Below are 7,767 nucleotides of genomic sequence, written 5' to 3'. Positions count from 1 at the left end.
AGAAACAGCAACACACACTGGGAGCCAACCAACCCCTCCATGTGGACTCGGGACTCACACTTAGAAAGAAATGCTATAAGCAAACAACTCCATGGGCCCCAGACAATACTCTCCCAGTCTGTGTCTTCTATGTCTCCCTCTTCTATCCTTAAAATGAAACAACAAAGATGCTCAGAGCCAACCCAACCAATACACTTTGTGTGTGTGTGTGTGTGTGTGTATGTCTCTGTGTGTGTATGTCTCTGTGTCTGTCTGTGTTTCTGTGTGTCTCTCTGTCTCTGTGTCTGTGTACACTCATATGGACACTAACATAGGAAACCACACAATTCACTCACAAATAAAACGGTGCTCACAGGTCCTATGGGAGACATATCAGCTCCCCACAGGCAAAACCTACACAGATACAGGGCGGTGAGCACACACAATCACAGCTTCCCTTCTCTGAGAAGCCGCACCATGAGGGGACCCTGGGGCATCACAAGCACAACACACGTCGTTCCACGCTGGCCAGCTGATGGCAGGGGCACAGGCCACTCAAAAGCAAGGCACAGATCCCTCCAGAACAGCAACCTCAATCGTGTCAACATGGCCACCAGGAAAGTCACACAGACCTAGAAAACATAAATATCCATTAGTGGAAGCCATACACAACAGGTAAACAGAAGTTGAACCACAGAAAACCCATTCCTTGCCCCTACACAGGCCAGCAACCCACCCGCTCGCTCACTCACCCACCCAACCACCCACCCACCCACCCACCCACCCAACACATGGAGTTCAGGAAGCTCCAAAAAAATACAGACCTCAGGGATGCCCCAAACACTATAGCCTACTCTATAACCCATACAGTTATCAAATATGACTGCCGTGGACTTCAACATGGACTACACCACTTAAACCTGCTTTTACATCCTGGGTGCAACAAGGACCTCTTCTGCAAGAGGGGGATCCCTTGGGAAAGGACTTCACTTACTACAATGATATGGCACACTTTACAGCTGCCTACAATGGACTGTTTGCAGGGACTATGGCTTTTCAAGACTAACCAACAGTATGTGGGAAAACACAAACCTACATACCCAAATGTCAGCCTCGGCAAGGTTTCCCTGACAGGGCAACGGCCCCCCATCCACGCCACCCATCTGCCCGTGATGGTTGCCTGCTACAGTACCATCTCCTACACATCTTGCTTCATACATCTCCTCAGAGATTCTAGGCCCAACCAAGGCATGTCCTTCTCAACTCACAAAGACAACAAGAACTCTGGGTCCCAAAGCCATGACCTTTCCAACCATGGGTGTTCTATTCAACTTTCATGCTATCTATCCATAGCTCCTATGGATCCACCTCTCACTGGACCTCTATGTCCAAAACCTACATACCACAACAGCAGGAAAAGAACCCAGGCAACACAGACATACTCTCTTCTACTTCCATGTTTTCTGCAAGATGACAGAAACAATCTGCCCTTACCTCACGATCCCGTGAGAACAAACAACAGGCTTCCCTGCAGGGGGCTATCACCACGCACAACTGGACAGACGGACCCTCTGTGGGAGGCCATGCATGGCTCCAACAACACACTTTCCAAGGGTGGCATACACGCCCAAGAATAGGACCAAAACACTCCACTCCTCTACAGTGCCAGGGGACATACAATCCACAGAAGCTGGGGATCACACACACAAAACTCCCATGGATGGCCCTGACAGATTGGAACAGTGAACACACATGGGAACGGCAGGCAGGCAGCCCTAAAAGAAAGACATACCAGGCTCAGAATAGCACAAATCTGACAAAAACAACGTGTGAAAGCCACTGCTCAGGTCAGTTACTACACAATAGGACCTCCTCACACTCCAAAACCACACATGCGGGGCACTCACATGGGGACTTATTGTTTTCACGGGGGGGAAAATAACAATTCTTAAGAAAATACAACCATACACATATTAGACGAGCATCTATCTCTCCTTTCAAAGCTCAGGGCAATGGCTTCCCGTGCACCTGCACAGCACAACAGAAGGGCAATAGAGAAAGAAAAACAGGTCCATAGAAGAAAAACCACACCTATGGAGGATCTGGCCTCCTCTCCTGCATGGGGGACACTCGGGCACACAGATCACACCTACAGGACAGGGATGGACACAGCACCCATTTACAACACAAGGCTCTCCACGCCAAAGGCCACCACAATCCACAAGGAGGAACACTGGACAAGGAAAAAACATCTTCAGGCCGTGACCCAGGAAAGCCTCACTCCACGACACACTCATCCATCATGCCCCTAGTCGTTCTCTCTGTTTCTCTCAGCTGAGAGAAATGACAACACTCATCCATCCTTTAAACATTCACACACATCCTGGGCTAACTTACAATTGCCAAAACCAACCCACATGGACTTCATCTCTAAATCACTCAAGCTCAGAAACATGCCCATGCCACTTCAAATGCTGCCATGGCCACAAACCGCTTTGGATCACTGGACAGAGCATCAACCTGCACCATCAAATACCCCAGGTTCCATGACACCCAAATATGGATACCTTTCAGGTAGGCACAGCCGTCGCCAGTTGAAGCTGTGAAGAAGGTAGATGATCCATGGTTCCACCTCTGCATCCCATGCCTCTCTCTCCCTCTCCATTCTTCTCTAACACAATCCAGAAAATAGACTTTCATGGAAAAACCTGCCATGATAGACATCACCAACATCAGACCCTTCCATGCATCCTCTCACCCTCCCTTCTTTTCAATGGACATTCCCCTCTTTCAACGTCATTCTGCACAAGGTCCATATACAGTCCCCGTACATACCACTGCCTTGGGACACACTGTGCATTTTCAGAAAGGATGGGCACAGATGAGTGGCAAATAAAACCATGGCAAAAGAAAGCCATCAAAACAAGGACATCAGGATCGTTCCACCTTCTTTCATTCGGGAACATCCAGGCAACACACATCCCCAGACACTTGAAAACAGCGGTCATCGCTACCCATCACACTCCCCCCAAAACCTGGGAGCTCCACCACCGCTGCAGCTTTCACGAGGGACCACTCAAAGACAGCAGACCATTCACACACCACAGAAGGAGGACAGACAGGCACCCCTCAAAACAAACAGCACAAAAAAGGCATGCTCTGCAAAAAACCTACATGGACAGCTTTTAGGACACTCAAAAAGACACTTTGTCTTCTTAAATAGAAAAGACGGGTGCTAAAGAACACTGAACAGACAAGAAACCCATGTGGATAGCCCACTCCGCCAGAAAACTTGACAAATAGATTGCATGACGACGAGGAGAAAATACACATTTCTAACACAAGCAACAAAAATGTCCTGAAGTGGCCCCCCTAGCTCCAAGCACAAACACCGCTCTTCACATGGCCTGATCCTCCCTTCGTCACACACTTCCTCTCCATCCAACATGGGACTTCTTCACTCAAACACCACCCACCACTAGACAAAAAACAAGGACGCCCTGACTTGCAAGGGCCCTACCCAAAACTGCTTCACCCAAAGGCCCATCCTGCACTGTCCTTCAACCTTCACTTCCCATCCGAAACTCCCTTGCCCTCCTGCCCAGCGTGACTGGAATCCCTGCAAAACAGCCTTTCACAACCCCTAGTACGACAGCAAATTCACAAGATACCGTGGGGATACTTTCCCTTGAGCAACTGCTTACGTGAAAAGCTCGCTTGGGATGACACACATAGACACCACCTGTCAGACCCTGGCCTGTAGTTCCAAAATACTGCCAAAGGGAACGGACCGAACACTCCTATTCCGTGCCACCCTACATCCGCTGCAGGGGACTGAGGACTCACAGGCAACACAGGCAGACGGAGGCTACACTGAAAATACAACCCGTCCAGGCAGCGGTTTCTTACACATGGGCGTGCCACACAACATGGATGTTTCCTTTCACTTCCAAATAACATCCACTTCCTACACCTGTCAGGACCCAGGGAACAAAGGACAGAAAACACCACCTGGGCCTAACACACAGGAACGCAGGACCTGCCAGCAATCAAGGAACCCACACTCGCCCAGGAGGTGGACGACACACTCTTACGCTGCACCACCACAATCATCAAACATCAAAACACACACCATCTTCCCCATGAACCAGCTCATCAGAGAGGAACCGAAGGGATCCAAGCACAACATTCCAATCTTCTTCACAAATAATAAATGGCTTCGCCAATTCACACAACATCAGTGCCAACACATGAAACATCTCTCACACACACACACACACACACACACACACACACACAGGAATCCTACCTATCTGTCCCAACTCAACAATCACAACACCAACTTCCAGGATGCCCAACTTTCACTGCATACTTACTGCAAAACTTGGGGGACTACAGGGTCCTCCGTACCCCAGCCTCTCGATCCCCTACAACACTCCACACACGGGATCTGATTCGGCACCAGCGGCACAGACTCAAAACAAACCACCATCAAAACCTCCTGCTCTGAGCCATGCAACAGAAACACATACCTGCTTCCTTTTCAACTACAAAAAGGAATGGCAAGACTTTAGCGGGTCCACATGGGACACGTGCACATCCACAAACACTTACACGGAATAAGAATCACTCAACAACACTGCAGGACACAGCCTCTCTGACAAAAACACAAAACACATCCTCATGGCCTCACCTGTCACCTGTTCGGATGCTCGCTCGCTAAAATCCTTCCAAACATACTGTGCTGGGTGGGCGGCATATCTGGCACTTGGGCAGATGGCTCATGCTGTGCTGTAGGTTCCTAAAACACATACATAGGAAGGGATTCACATCAGGCCAGGACTTGACAAAGGCTCTCCTGGCCCTGGCCCCTTCCCAGCACACGGGCCTTCTTTCTCCAAAGGCCCAAAAGTCTCATTCAAAATTGGGGAGACAAAGGACTGCAAAAAGGATACACAAACACAGTTTCCTCCAGACTGGAGGCCCACAACTTGAAACACACATTTTTCTCTGGGCCTCCACACAATTGGCTGATAAAATACAACTCCTAGAGTCGGCACTGCCCTTCAGCCTCTGCTTCGGCAGGGTGCTGTCACTAGAGTCGCTGGCCACCTCAAGAAATCCTTGCTTGCTCTTGAACACCTCGTTGGAGTCGGTGGTCTTATGCTGGCAAATGTGGCTCTACAACAATACCATGGCGCTCAACTCCTCTACAACACGACATGGCCACCTCAGCAAACGCTCCTGCTCTCGGAACCTCATGTCACTTCAACCGACTCTCACCCTTCTAAACCACAACACCTTCTTACCTCTTCACAGCAGAAAGACATCCACCCAAGGGCACGCTGGGTCACCGCACAGGGAAGCTCCAAAGGACAATGACCTCCCATGGATGGCCAAACAGGAACGTCCACCTTCCATACATGACTTCCCATGAAAAAAAGAAGCAACGAACATTCCTACGTCAGCCTTCACCACACACAGTGGGAAGGAACCCAAACCACACCACACACACTGTTGGGGGCGGGGGGGGGCGTGGGCAGGGCGGGCGGGGCGGGGCGGGGGAGACCCTCACACACATGGACAGGATTCTCACAACTCACCACCACCTCCACCGGTCCGCCACGGCTCCCTCCAACAGCTGCCCACACGAGTCCTGTGCAAACAATGGCACCAGACGATGACCATCAAAATGCCACAGGACCAAGGATCACAGCACGCACGGACCAACACCCATCTTCCCCACACCCACCTTGCTGGGAGGACCCCACACACACTCACACAAACACACACGACCTGCATCGGACCAAGTGCTCCCACCTACAACCAAGAAAAACAAACACATGCAACAATCAACACAACTCTAGAAAATTCACAATGACAATTCAACAATCTCTCACATCCATCTTGCTTTCTCTGCTCCCCTTCCTTCCTTCCTTCCTTCCTTCCTTCCTTCCTTCCTTCCTTCCTTCCTTCCTTCCTCCCTCCCTCCCTCCCTCCCTCATCAAAACCTACGGCACCAAAGACACTGCCACGGCACCCACCTGGCCTCTTCCATCACAGCCAACAGCCAGCGGGAATATCGGGCTTCCCGCAGCCTTCTCACAGGGAACATCTTGGAAGCACAGGCAGAGATGAAGGGACACAGGGACGGAAAACTGGGGAAAGAAAAAAAAACTAAAAGACCTTTTAGAAAAGGATCATCACACGCTCTTACAATTCGACTACGTTAAGGACACTGGCACACACACAAGGGAGGACGAATGGACAGTCTCCCATGCCAGACAACATCCTGGTCGGCTCAGAAACAAACTTGGACGCCAACACGGCACGCACTGCACACCTACATGCTCCACCACAAACCCACGACACACACACGTCCAAACACACCTCTCCCTCAACACCCACTCAAACCACACTCCAAAAACGCCACCTCCTGCACAAGGAAGCACCCAAAAACAACACATGCGCCCACTCCCACACCAACGGGACAACAAAATCACCACACAACTCAACCGCTTACCTCAGCCGGCAACGGGTGGGTCACTTGCCCCACGAACAACGCACGACGACACACTGCTCAGGCATTAAACTTCCATCCCATCAGCCGCACAAACCGTGGCTCAGCCGGAATGTCTACAAAATCCAGGCAGGGGAGTCGCCGGCTTTTAAAGCACTTTGGGCGGGATTGGCAACGCCCGGAACTTTTCGGGGCGGAGACTTCTTCACACATACCCGGAGGGTACACATTCCAACCTGCTCACCGAAACGCAACACTGACTGCCCTTCAGCAAAAGGACTGCCCGCACGGAAATCATCTCAAAAGCCACTTCTGGAGAAACGGGGACCAACGCCGTGGCTCCATCCAGCAAAACGGCACCTATCCCTCAACCTTGGGGACAAGACGCGCCTCGCAGGGCCTCCCTTTCCTCATCAGGACACGGACCCACTGGGATCCCTACACACAACCTGCACTCTCAGCGGAAACAACACAATGCGTCGCCTGCTACTGCCAAACAGCTTCAGCGCCTGGGACACACGCCTCCTCACTCCTACACGGTCGCATCTCCCTTGCCCCACACCTGCCCGTCTTCATCTAGGCTCCCACGAAAACGGACGCCGCTCACCACACCCTACCCCGACTGGACCACAGGATACCGTTCACCGGCCCTGGGACACACACACCGCCTCTCCTGGCGACACACCACACAACCTTCAGCTTCCTGACATCACTCAACAACCAACCATCTCACCTGGCTTGGCTCCTCACAAACGTCCCTGCCATCGGGCCTCACAGACACGCACCACATTCGGCCCGCTCTCCCGGCCCACACGCACCTCGCCCCACCAGACAGGCTCCGTCCCACACAACCCATGCGAGCGCTGCACCCTCTGAAACCTCACCCTTCCTCCCCATTTCAAACCTAATAACATCCAGACACAACTTCCAGCCACACACCACCATCGCCTGCCCTCTCCACAGCCACACCCACATGGCCATGCCTGCAGGGAGCCACAAACCTCCACCCTCATCCCCTCAACAATGGCCCATCCACCGCCCCATCAACCTTTGGCCCCAGGGAACCCCAGCGCTGGCTGATAAATCCTCCCTTCCCCCAACTGGTGGGCGGGGTAGGACGTAACCTGCAGCCCAGAAACACCTGAGAGACTAACCAGGTACCTCATATGGACTAGACATTGGACCACCAATCCACACCTGCCAAATACCCTAAGCCCTTGTCCTATATGGACAATGCAGTAAGCCACCAATCAGTGTGCGCCGAGTAC

General features: G+C 51.8%; 1 long non-coding RNA gene across 1 annotated transcript; it reads right to left on the bottom strand.

The window, feature by feature from the left end:
* Positions 1-555: 555 nt before the first annotated feature.
* LOC139007929 (uncharacterized) lies at positions 556-6,074 on the bottom strand. The gene is made up of 3 exons (XR_011471060.1): positions 6,024-6,074; positions 2,547-2,650; positions 556-611 (listed from the first exon to the last, which is right to left on the bottom strand). It is a non-coding gene; the product is annotated as an uncharacterized lncRNA (long non-coding RNA).
* Between the last annotated feature and the right edge of the window lie 1,693 nt (positions 6,075-7,767).

This window comes from Myotis yumanensis, unplaced genomic scaffold (assembly GCF_028538775.1).
Source record: "Myotis yumanensis isolate MYYU_CA2020_CCGP unplaced genomic scaffold, mMyoYum1.0.hap1 SCAF_1, whole genome shotgun sequence".
Lineage (NCBI taxonomy): Eukaryota > Metazoa > Chordata > Mammalia > Chiroptera > Vespertilionidae > Myotis > Myotis yumanensis.
Note: the sequence above shows the minus strand (reverse complement) of the source record. Positions and strands in the feature narration are given on the sequence as shown.